Below are 9,450 nucleotides of genomic sequence, written 5' to 3'. Positions count from 1 at the left end.
ATAAAATATATGGTGTATTAAAACAGTGATATCGATAGTAAAATTCCGAATGATAATGATAACGATGAGGATGATAATCATTATGATGATATTGAAATTCATACCAATAATTAAGGGGACAGAGATAAAGAGAGAGACAGAGAAAAAAAGGGGAGGAGACAGAGATGGGCAGATTAAGACATTAAGAAGCGACCAGAGAGAGAGAGAGAGGGGGGAAAACGAAAAAAAGCAAAATGAAGATAGGAAAAAAAGAGCGAGAGGGAAAGTGAGGGAGGGGGGAAAGGGAAAGGGGGAGAGAGAGAAAAGAGAGAGAGAGAGAGAGAGAGAGAGAGAGAGAGAGAGAGAGAGAGAGAGAGAGAGAGAGAGAGAGAGAGGGGGAGGGGGGGAGAGAGAGAGAGAGAGAAAAAGAGAGAAAAAAAGAAAAGAAAAAAAAAAGAAAAAAAAAAGAGAAAGAAAAAAAAAGAGAGAAGAAAGGAAGAGAAAGAGAGAGAGAAAAGAAAAAAACGAACCCAACCACCACAAGTGTTAGTTCTTCATGGGAACCAATGAATCGCGTTTGGATATTGCCATATTTTTTTTCTCCTTTTTCTTTGAAGTCTTTTGAGCGTCTTCAAGCAACTCCCCACAAGTTGTTCTTCAAAGGGAATTTTTAAATTTAAAAAACCTCGATGGAAGCAAATGCCGAATCTGAAAATTTAAAAATTTCTCTCGTACCATAAGTGTACGTGTGTGTGTAATGTTTTAATATGGGGATACTTCTACGCGTGTTGTAGTGGGCTTTTTATTTCAGATACTTTAATCAGTATGTTTGTGAATGGATGTAAGAGTATTTTCCTTAATGGTATGAACTTCAGCATTCAGTATGAATGGGTTGTAATGTCTGGGTTTTCTCTTAATATTTTAATTGGTATTGAATAACCCTTTCATTATCTCATCCTTCAGTTTCCCCTTCAATAGCATATCCTCGCTGTGTGTCTCTAATACGTGGCTTGATGTGTACGTTGTCGTATGAAAACGTATATATATTTTTTATTTACTGGTAGCTAGCGTTTTACATCAGTCATAAAAAAATCTTGGTATCTGTGTTAATGTGTACGTTCTCTTGCGTTCCTTGGAATTTTTACGTTCATGTGTTCATACTGTGTTTGTCTACTTTAATGCCTCTTGTTGGAACGTCTTTCGAATTTTCCTATTCGACCCAAATGATCATCTCTGAGCCTTTTAATAGTTAACTTTCTTAAGTCTTTCTTTAAATTTTTATCTTTCTTAAAAGATAAAATAAACAAGGGAAAAAAAGCTAATCAGATTACTCTTTGCAAGATTATCATTTGAAAGGGATAATATAAATGATGGAGACAAATTGAAGAAGAAGAGAAGGATGAGGAGGATGATAAAGGACAGAAAGAAAGAGTCAAAGAAAGAAATAATATTAAAGGAGGGATGTAGAAGAGGAAATGAGGAGGAGAAGGAGGAAGGGGACGGGGTGAAAAAAAAGGGGGGGGGGATAAAAGAAGATATTGTTAGGAGGAGGAAAATAAAGAGGAAGAAGAGGGGGAGGAAGAATATGGGAGAGGAAGATGTTTGGGAAAACAAAAAGGGAAGAAGAAGGGTAGGAGGAGAGAAGGAAATCGAAGAGGAAGAAGAAAAAAAAGGGGGGAGGGGAGGGGGAAAAAAAGGGGGAAAGGGGGAGAAAGAAGAGGAGGAGGAGGAAATAAAAGAGAATAAAGGGAAAAAGGGAGGAGGAGGAAATGGGAAGGGGGAGGGAAAAAAGAAGAAGAAGAAGAGGAGGAGGAAAAGGAAGAGGAAGATAATGAGGATGAGGAAAAAGAAGTAGAAGAAGAAGAGGAGGAGGAGGAAAACGAAGAAGAAGAAGAGGAAGAGGAGAAGGAGGAGAGAAGTATATGTCTCGAGGAAGAGGAAGAGGAGGAGGAAGAAAACGAAGAAAATATATTCAGCGAGAAAGAGTAGGAAGAGGACAATGAATTTAACACTATCATAATCGTTATCAATAATAATGATGAATTCATCATTATAATCATCCTCATTATCCTTAATATCGTCAGCACATTTGCCATAACAAATATAATGATAAAAATAAAAATGAAAATAACAATAAAAGTAACAATGATAGTTATAATGCCGGTACTACTACTAATAATAACAAAAACAATAATAACAGTGATGATAACAATAATGATAACAATAACAATGATAACAATAACAACAGCGAAACTACAACATTTCTTGTGACACAACAACAAAATTGAACTTATATCTTTGAATTACTCGAGCGGAATTTCCCCGGGAATTTTTTTTTTCTCTCCCTCTCTCTCTCTATCTCTCTGTCTCTCTTCTCTCTCTCTCTCTCTTTTTCTCTCCCCCCTCTCTTTTCTCTTCTTTTTCTCTCTCCTCTCTCTCTCTCTCTCTCTATCTCTCTCTCTCTCTCTCTCTCTCTCTCTCTCTTCTCTCTCTTCTCTCTCCTTTCCCTCCCCTCCCTTCCCTTTCTATCTATTTATCTTTCTCTCTGTCTCTGTCTCTGTCTCTGTCTCTCTCTCTCTCTCTCTCTCTCTCTCTCTCTCTCTCTCTCTCTCTCTCTTCCCCCCTTTTCTTTTTCTCTCTTCTCTCTTCTCTTCTCCCCTCCCCCTTCCTTCTCCCCGTGCCCCTCTCCTTTTCCCTTTTTTCTTTTATCTTTCTCTCTTCCCCTGTCTTTCCCCCGTCTTTTTTCCCCCTTTTCTTTTTTCCCCTCTCTCCCCCCTCTCTCCCCCTCCCCCTTTTCCTCCCCTCCCTCTCTCTCTTTCCCCTTTATTTCCCCTCTCTTTGCCTCTCTTTTCTCTTTTCTCTCTCTCCCTCCTCTTCTCTCCCCCTCCCCCCTTTCCCTCTCTCTTTCTCTCTCTCTCTCTCCCCCCTCTTTCTCCCCTCTCCCCTCTCCCCCTTTTTCTTCCCCCTCTCCCCTCCCCCTTTTCCTCTCTCTCTCTCTTCTTCCCCCTTTTCTCTCCTCTCTCCCTCCTTCTCTCTCTCTCCCTCTCTTCCTCCCTCTCCTTCTCCCTCTTTCCTCTCTCTCTCCCTCCTTCCTCTCTCTCTCTCTTTCTTTCTTTCTCTCCTCTCTCTCCTCCTGCCCCCTTCTCTCTTTCCTCCTCTCCCTCTCCTCCCTCTCTCTCTCTCTCTCTCTCCCTCTCTCTCCTTCCTTCCTCCCCTTCTCCTCTTTCCTCCTCCCCTTTTTCCCCCTTTCTCCTTCCCCCTTTTACTCCTTTTCCCCCACTTCTTTCCCCCCTCTCCCCCTTACGTCCCCCTTTTTTCCCCTTCTCCATCTTCCTTACCCCTTTTTTCCATTTTCCCCTTTTTTTCCCCTTTTTTTTTCCCCCCCTCCCCCTCTATCCCCCCTTCCCCTTTTTTCCCCTCCACCCCCTTTTCCCCCTCCACCCTCTTTCTCCTTTTTTTTCCCCCACTCCCTCTCCCTTTTCACACCCTCCCCCCTTTAAATTCCCCCTCCTTTTTTTCCCTCCCCCCCCCCTTTTCCCCCCCCCCTTCCCCCCCTTCCCCCTTTTTCATTTCCCCCTCTCCCCTTTCGCCCCCCCCTCCCTCTTTCACTCCCTCCCCCTTTTTTTTCCCCCCTTTTTCCTCCCTCTCCCTCTCCCTCTCCTTCTCCCTCTTTCACCCCCTCCCCCTCTTTCACCCCCCTTATCACCGCGAGGGCAAGCGAAAGGGGTCCCCCCGGGAAACCCTTATCACGTGACTGCCGATTAGCCGCTGTAGTGACGCCATGAATTTGCCCTGGCCCCCCGTCCCTGGTAATCTTTAAGGACATTTTCGTATTTTTAAAGGGGGGTGAGTTTTCCCCCTTTTTTTTTTTTTTTTTTTTTTTTTTTTTTTTTTTTTTTTGCCTTGCCTTCTTCTTCTTGTTTTTTCTTTTATTTCATGGTGTAAGAGGGGGAGGGGTGGAGGGAGGGGGGAGGGGGGGTAGTCTGGGATATGTCATTAGTTGAATTCTTATTGTTGATATGATTATTGTCGTTATCGTCTTTATTCTTATCTTTATCTTCGTTGCTGTAGTTGTCCTTTCTTATTAACCATATTGTTGTTACTATTATCATCATCATTTACATTGTTATTATCATTACTTTCATTATCATTAATTAGCATTGATATCATTGTGTTATTGCTTTCATTATCTTTATTAATATTATTGTTATTATCATCGCTAATTCTATCATTATTATCATTATCATCATTTTCATTATGTTCATAATTATCATCGCTTTTATTACTAGCATTGTTATCATTATCATCATTTGCATATATATTTTTGTCATTGTCATTATCATTATGATAATAGCTATTATCATAATAATTATCCTTATTACCATTATCAATATCATCATCATTATCATCAGCATAATTTTTACTATTATGTCCATTATCATTATATCCTTATTACAAGAATTTTCATCATTATTATCATTACGATCATTATTGTCAATACTGTTTTCATCATCATCATTATAATCATGAAATAGCATATTCTTATTATCATTATTAATATCCTCCTCATCATCATCAATTACTGTTATTCTTATTATCATAAGATTCTTTAATATTCTTTTTTGACATTCTCCTATTTATTCATCATCACTATATCATCTACCCTTTTCAGTCACATCATCAAGTTACAACACATATGAATTAATATATATTTTTTAATTATTTTTTATGATACACGGAAAAAAAAAACATTTTTTTTATGATACAAGGAAAAGTATTGAACCAAAAAGAACAAAAATATTTTTCAAAAACACGGAATTTTCAATGACACACGAAGAATGTGTTGAAAAAAAAGTGAAAAAAATTTAAAAAGTGAAAAATGAGCTGAATGGATTACAGCGGATTTCTGTATATTCCCTAAAAGCTGAATTTCCTTTTGACTTTTCTGTTATCATAACGTTATCCAAATACTAGCCGGGGGGGAAATCACTAGAACAAAATGAAGAACATTTTTATTCTTCTTTTTCAGAGTATACGTAGAACATGTGAGAGAGATGGAAAGGTGATAGATAGCTAAATCGATAGATAGATGGATAGAGAGAGAGAGAGAGAGAGAGAGAGAGAGAGAGAGAGAGAGAGAGAGAGAGAGAGAGAGAGAGAGAGAGAGAGAGAGAGAGAGAGAGAGAAAGAGAGAAGAAAGAGAGAGAGAGAGAGAGAGAGAGAATAAAGAAGAAAAAAAGAAAAATACGTACGCTCACGTGGGGGGGGGGAAAGTACATGTGGTGCGTCTGTGTGTTGGCTTGCATGTTGCAAAATTTTTTAAATTTTATGATGGAAACATAATCCAGGAAAATACCAAATAACAACAATTACATCATCAAATTTAAATTTAAAAAAGAATAAAAAAAGCAAAAAAAAAAATGTATTATCACCCCCCCTAAAAAAAATTGTCGACATCAACAAAAACATAATATGTTTTATGGAAAACCCCGGCCTTTCCTGCCCTCCCCTCCCCTCCCCCCTTACCCCCCTTCTCCCTCCTCTCTCCTCACTCTTTCTATCTCTCTTTGCATATGTCACGATGGGCGGAGGGGGTGAAAAAAGGGGGGAGGGGGGGAAAAAAAAGAGGGAGGGAGAAGGAGGGAAAGGGGTAAAGACGGGAAAGGGGAAGGGATAAAAAAGGGAAAAAAAAAAAGGGGGAAAGGAATAGAGAGAGAAAAAAAAAGATAGTAGGGGAAAGGGAGAAGGGAAAGGGAAAGGGTGAAATAAAAAAAAAAGAAGAAGAGGGAAATAAAAAGAAAAAGAAGAAAAAAAAAGGGGGTAAAGTGAGTAGAGGTGGTAAGAAAAGGGGGGGTGGGAGGGGGAGGGAGGGGGGGGGGCCCCCCCGGATGTTGACGTGCTAAGACTGCGCCCAGGGGGAGAGGGGGGTGGGGGTGGGGGGGGGATGCTTCCTGAGCCTCCTTCAAGTATGCTTTAGGGGAAAACCCCTGAAGGGGGGGGAAAGGGGGATAGGGGAAGGGGGGAAAGGGGATAAAAGAGGTTGGGGGGAAGGGAGGGGGTGGGGTACGTAAGGTCTATGCGAGAGGATTAGGGTGGGGGAGGGGGGAGTAGGGGATGAGGGGGAGGTTTCTTAGAAAATGAAGGTAAGGAGGAGTGGGGAGAGGAGGGGGGAGGGGTTGTTTGGAAGGTGAGGGGGGTGGGGGGTGGGGGGTGGGGGGCTAGGAGGGGACTCTACGGCCTTCACCTATTTTCCATAAGTTGTTTGTTGTTTGTGTCGTTGTTTAATTGCTTTGTGAGTTTGCTTAATCCGTTTAAGTCGTGCGAGAGTGCTTGTTTTGCTTGACAGAATCTATATGAATGTCACGTATGTATGTACGTGTGTGTGGAATGACTTATGTCTGAATATCTTGTACATATACTGCAAATACGTTTCTGTACACGTTTCTTCAGCAGGACATCCAGAGACAGAAAATTAGGATATTATATTACATTACAGATTTCCCGTGAAGTAGATGATACTGATAAAGATGTGAATCTCTCAACTCTAACCCTTTTTCTCATCTCTTTCAGAATTTCGTCATGCACAAGGACCGATAAATTTCACCTTTCACTTCTTCTCCCTATATAGGACTGCCTCAAAAGTATACACGCATAATTTATTTAGTGTTTCCCCTTTCACACAAACACTCATGCGCATACACGGGATATCTCTTTGCCCTCTTTTAATTTTCTCTCTATCTATATATCTATCTATCTATCTATCTTTTTCTTTCTTTCTCTTTTATTTTCTCTTTCAATTTTCTCTCTCTCTCTCTCTCTATCTATCTAATCTATATCTTTATCTCTATCTCTGTCTCTGTCTCTTTCTCTTTCTTTCTCTCTCTCTCTCTCTCTCTCTCTCTCTCTCTCTCTCTCTCTCTCTCTCTCTCTCCCTTTATATATATATATATATATATATATATATATATATATATATATATATATATATATATATATATATTTTATATCCCTCTCCCCCTCCCTCTCTCTCTCCCCCTCCCACTATCTCCCTCCTTCCCCGCCTCCCCCCCCCATCTCTCTCACTCATTCTCTCTCGCTCCCTCTATCTCTCTCCTTCCCTCTCTCCTTCCCTCCCTCTCTCCCTCCCTCTCTCTCCCTCCCTCCCACCATCTCCCTCCTTCCCTCGCCTCTCCCCATCTCTCCCTCTCTTTCTCTCTCCCTCCCTCCCACCATCTCCATTCATCACACACTCCTTCGTCAAACGATACCGGAATTTTCTATTTTGGGGGAAATTTCCTTGCTCTTTTTGCGCGTCAAGAAAGCACGACAGTGATTGCGTCATTGCAAGTCCGTGCGTGTTGCAAGTGACCTGCGCTGGGGAATCGCTGGGGTATATTTTCTGTTTTATGGTATTGCGTGGTTGTTTATTTATTATTATTATTATTATATTTTATTTTTTTGGTGTGTGTGGGGTTGTTGTTTTGTCATTGTTGTTATTATTTTGTTATTTTTTTTCTTTTATTTTGTTACTGTTGTTGTTATTCTGTCGTTTTTGTTATTTCATTATCATTGTTGTTCTTGTGCTATTGTTATTGTTGACATTTTGTTATTTTTGATTTTCTATTGTTCTCGTTTTGTTATCACTGTTATTTTGTTCTTGTTGTTGTTTTGTTATCATTGTTGTTATTATTGATATTTTGTTATATTGATATATTCTATTATATTGTTGTTATTTTTTGTTTTATTATAGTGTTGTTATTTTGCTAATTTTTCTCATTTTGTTATTGTTGCCACTATTTCATTATCATTGTTGTTATTTTGCCATTGTTGTTTTTGAAGTTGTTGTTCTCCTTCTTGTCTTATTATTGTTTGGTTGTTGTTTGTTTCATTTTTTTCTTTATGGGCGCATTCCCTTTAGTGTATTAAGGCAATTATGTAAAATTGAATGTATATTTACATATATTACTGTAGGGCCTTGAATCTTTGAATTTTTTTGAATCTCTCTCTCTCTCTCTCTCTCTCTCTCCTCTCTCTCTCCTCTCTCTCTCCTCTCTCTCTCTCTCTCCTCTCTCTCTCTCTTTTTCTCTCTCTCTCTCTCTCTCTCTCCCTCTCTCAATTTTTCTCTCTCTCTCTCTCACTCTCTCCCTCTCTCTCTCTCTCTTTTCTCTCTCTCTCCCTCTCTCTTCTCCCCTCCCCTCTCTCTCTCTCTCTCTCTCTCTCTCTCTCTCTATTTATCTCTTTTCTATCTCGTTCTTTTACATCTACACACTTGCAAAACACATAAAACACAAAATTAGACAGTACAACCATAAACAAAAAACCCCATGTAAATTCCCAAACCCCTTTTTTTCACAACCTACCCTACCTTCCTTCCACCCCCCCAACTCCCCCAAACCCCCCCCAACCCCCATCACCCCAATCCCTCCCCAACCCTCCAACCCCCCCTCACCCCAACCTCCAAATCCCATTCCCTCATTCCCCAACCCCCTAAAAACCCCCCTCCCCCCCCTCCCCCCCCCTCATCCCCCTTCCCCTCCTTCCACCCCCTCCCCAACCCCCCTCAAAATCTGCCGCCCGTTACCGAGTCCCGAAACGTTCAAGCATGCAGCGAGAGGTCATGAGGGAGATATACGAGTGTTATGTTACAGTTTCCGGTCTCTACAACACCCCCCCCCCCTCCCCCCCCCTCCCCTTTTCCCCTCCCCCCCCCCCCCTTTCCCGGTCTCTCAAACACCCCTCCCCCCCCTCCCCATCCCCCCCCCCCCCCTTTCCCCATCCCCCCATCCCCCCCCCATCCCCTCCCCCCCCCCCCATCCCCACCCCATCCCCTCCCCATCCCCCCCCCTCACATCCCCTCCCCTACCCCTTCCCGCCCCCTTTACCCCCCCCACACACACAAACAGTGTAGAGGTCTGTGTAAAAGGCCGGATACGAGCGTGTTTGGGTTTGTGTTTTGATTTGCTCGCTTGCTTGTTTCCCAGGTTGTTTGTGTCTGGGGGGGGGGGTTGGTTGGCGGGGGGAGGATTAAGGGGAAAATTTTTGGGTTTTTTTGGGGGTTTGTTTTTTTTTGTTTGTTTATGTTGGGGGATTTTTTGGGGGGTTTTTTTGTTTTTTTTGGGGGTTTTTTTTTTGTTTGTTTATGTTGGTGGTTTTTTGTTTTGTTTGTTTATGTTGGTGGTTTGTTTTTTTTTTTTTTTTTTGTTTGTTTTGGTGATTTTATTTTTTTGTTTGTTTGGGGTTTTTTTGGGGTTTTTGGTTTTTTTGATTGGTTTTTGTTTGTTTGTTTATGTTGGTGGTTTTTATTTTGGTTTTTTTTTTTTGGTTTTTTGGTTTGTTTTTTTGGGGTTTTGTTTTTTTTTATGTTGGTGAGTTGATTTGTTTTTTTTGTTTTTTTATTTGGTGGGATTTTTTTGGGTTTTGTTTGTTTGTTTATGTTGGTGAGTTGATTTGTTTGTTTGTTTGTTTAGCAGG

Source organism: Penaeus vannamei, chromosome 24 (genome assembly GCF_042767895.1).
Source record: "Penaeus vannamei isolate JL-2024 chromosome 24, ASM4276789v1, whole genome shotgun sequence".
Lineage (NCBI taxonomy): Eukaryota > Metazoa > Arthropoda > Malacostraca > Decapoda > Penaeidae > Penaeus > Penaeus vannamei.
Note: the sequence above shows the minus strand (reverse complement) of the source record.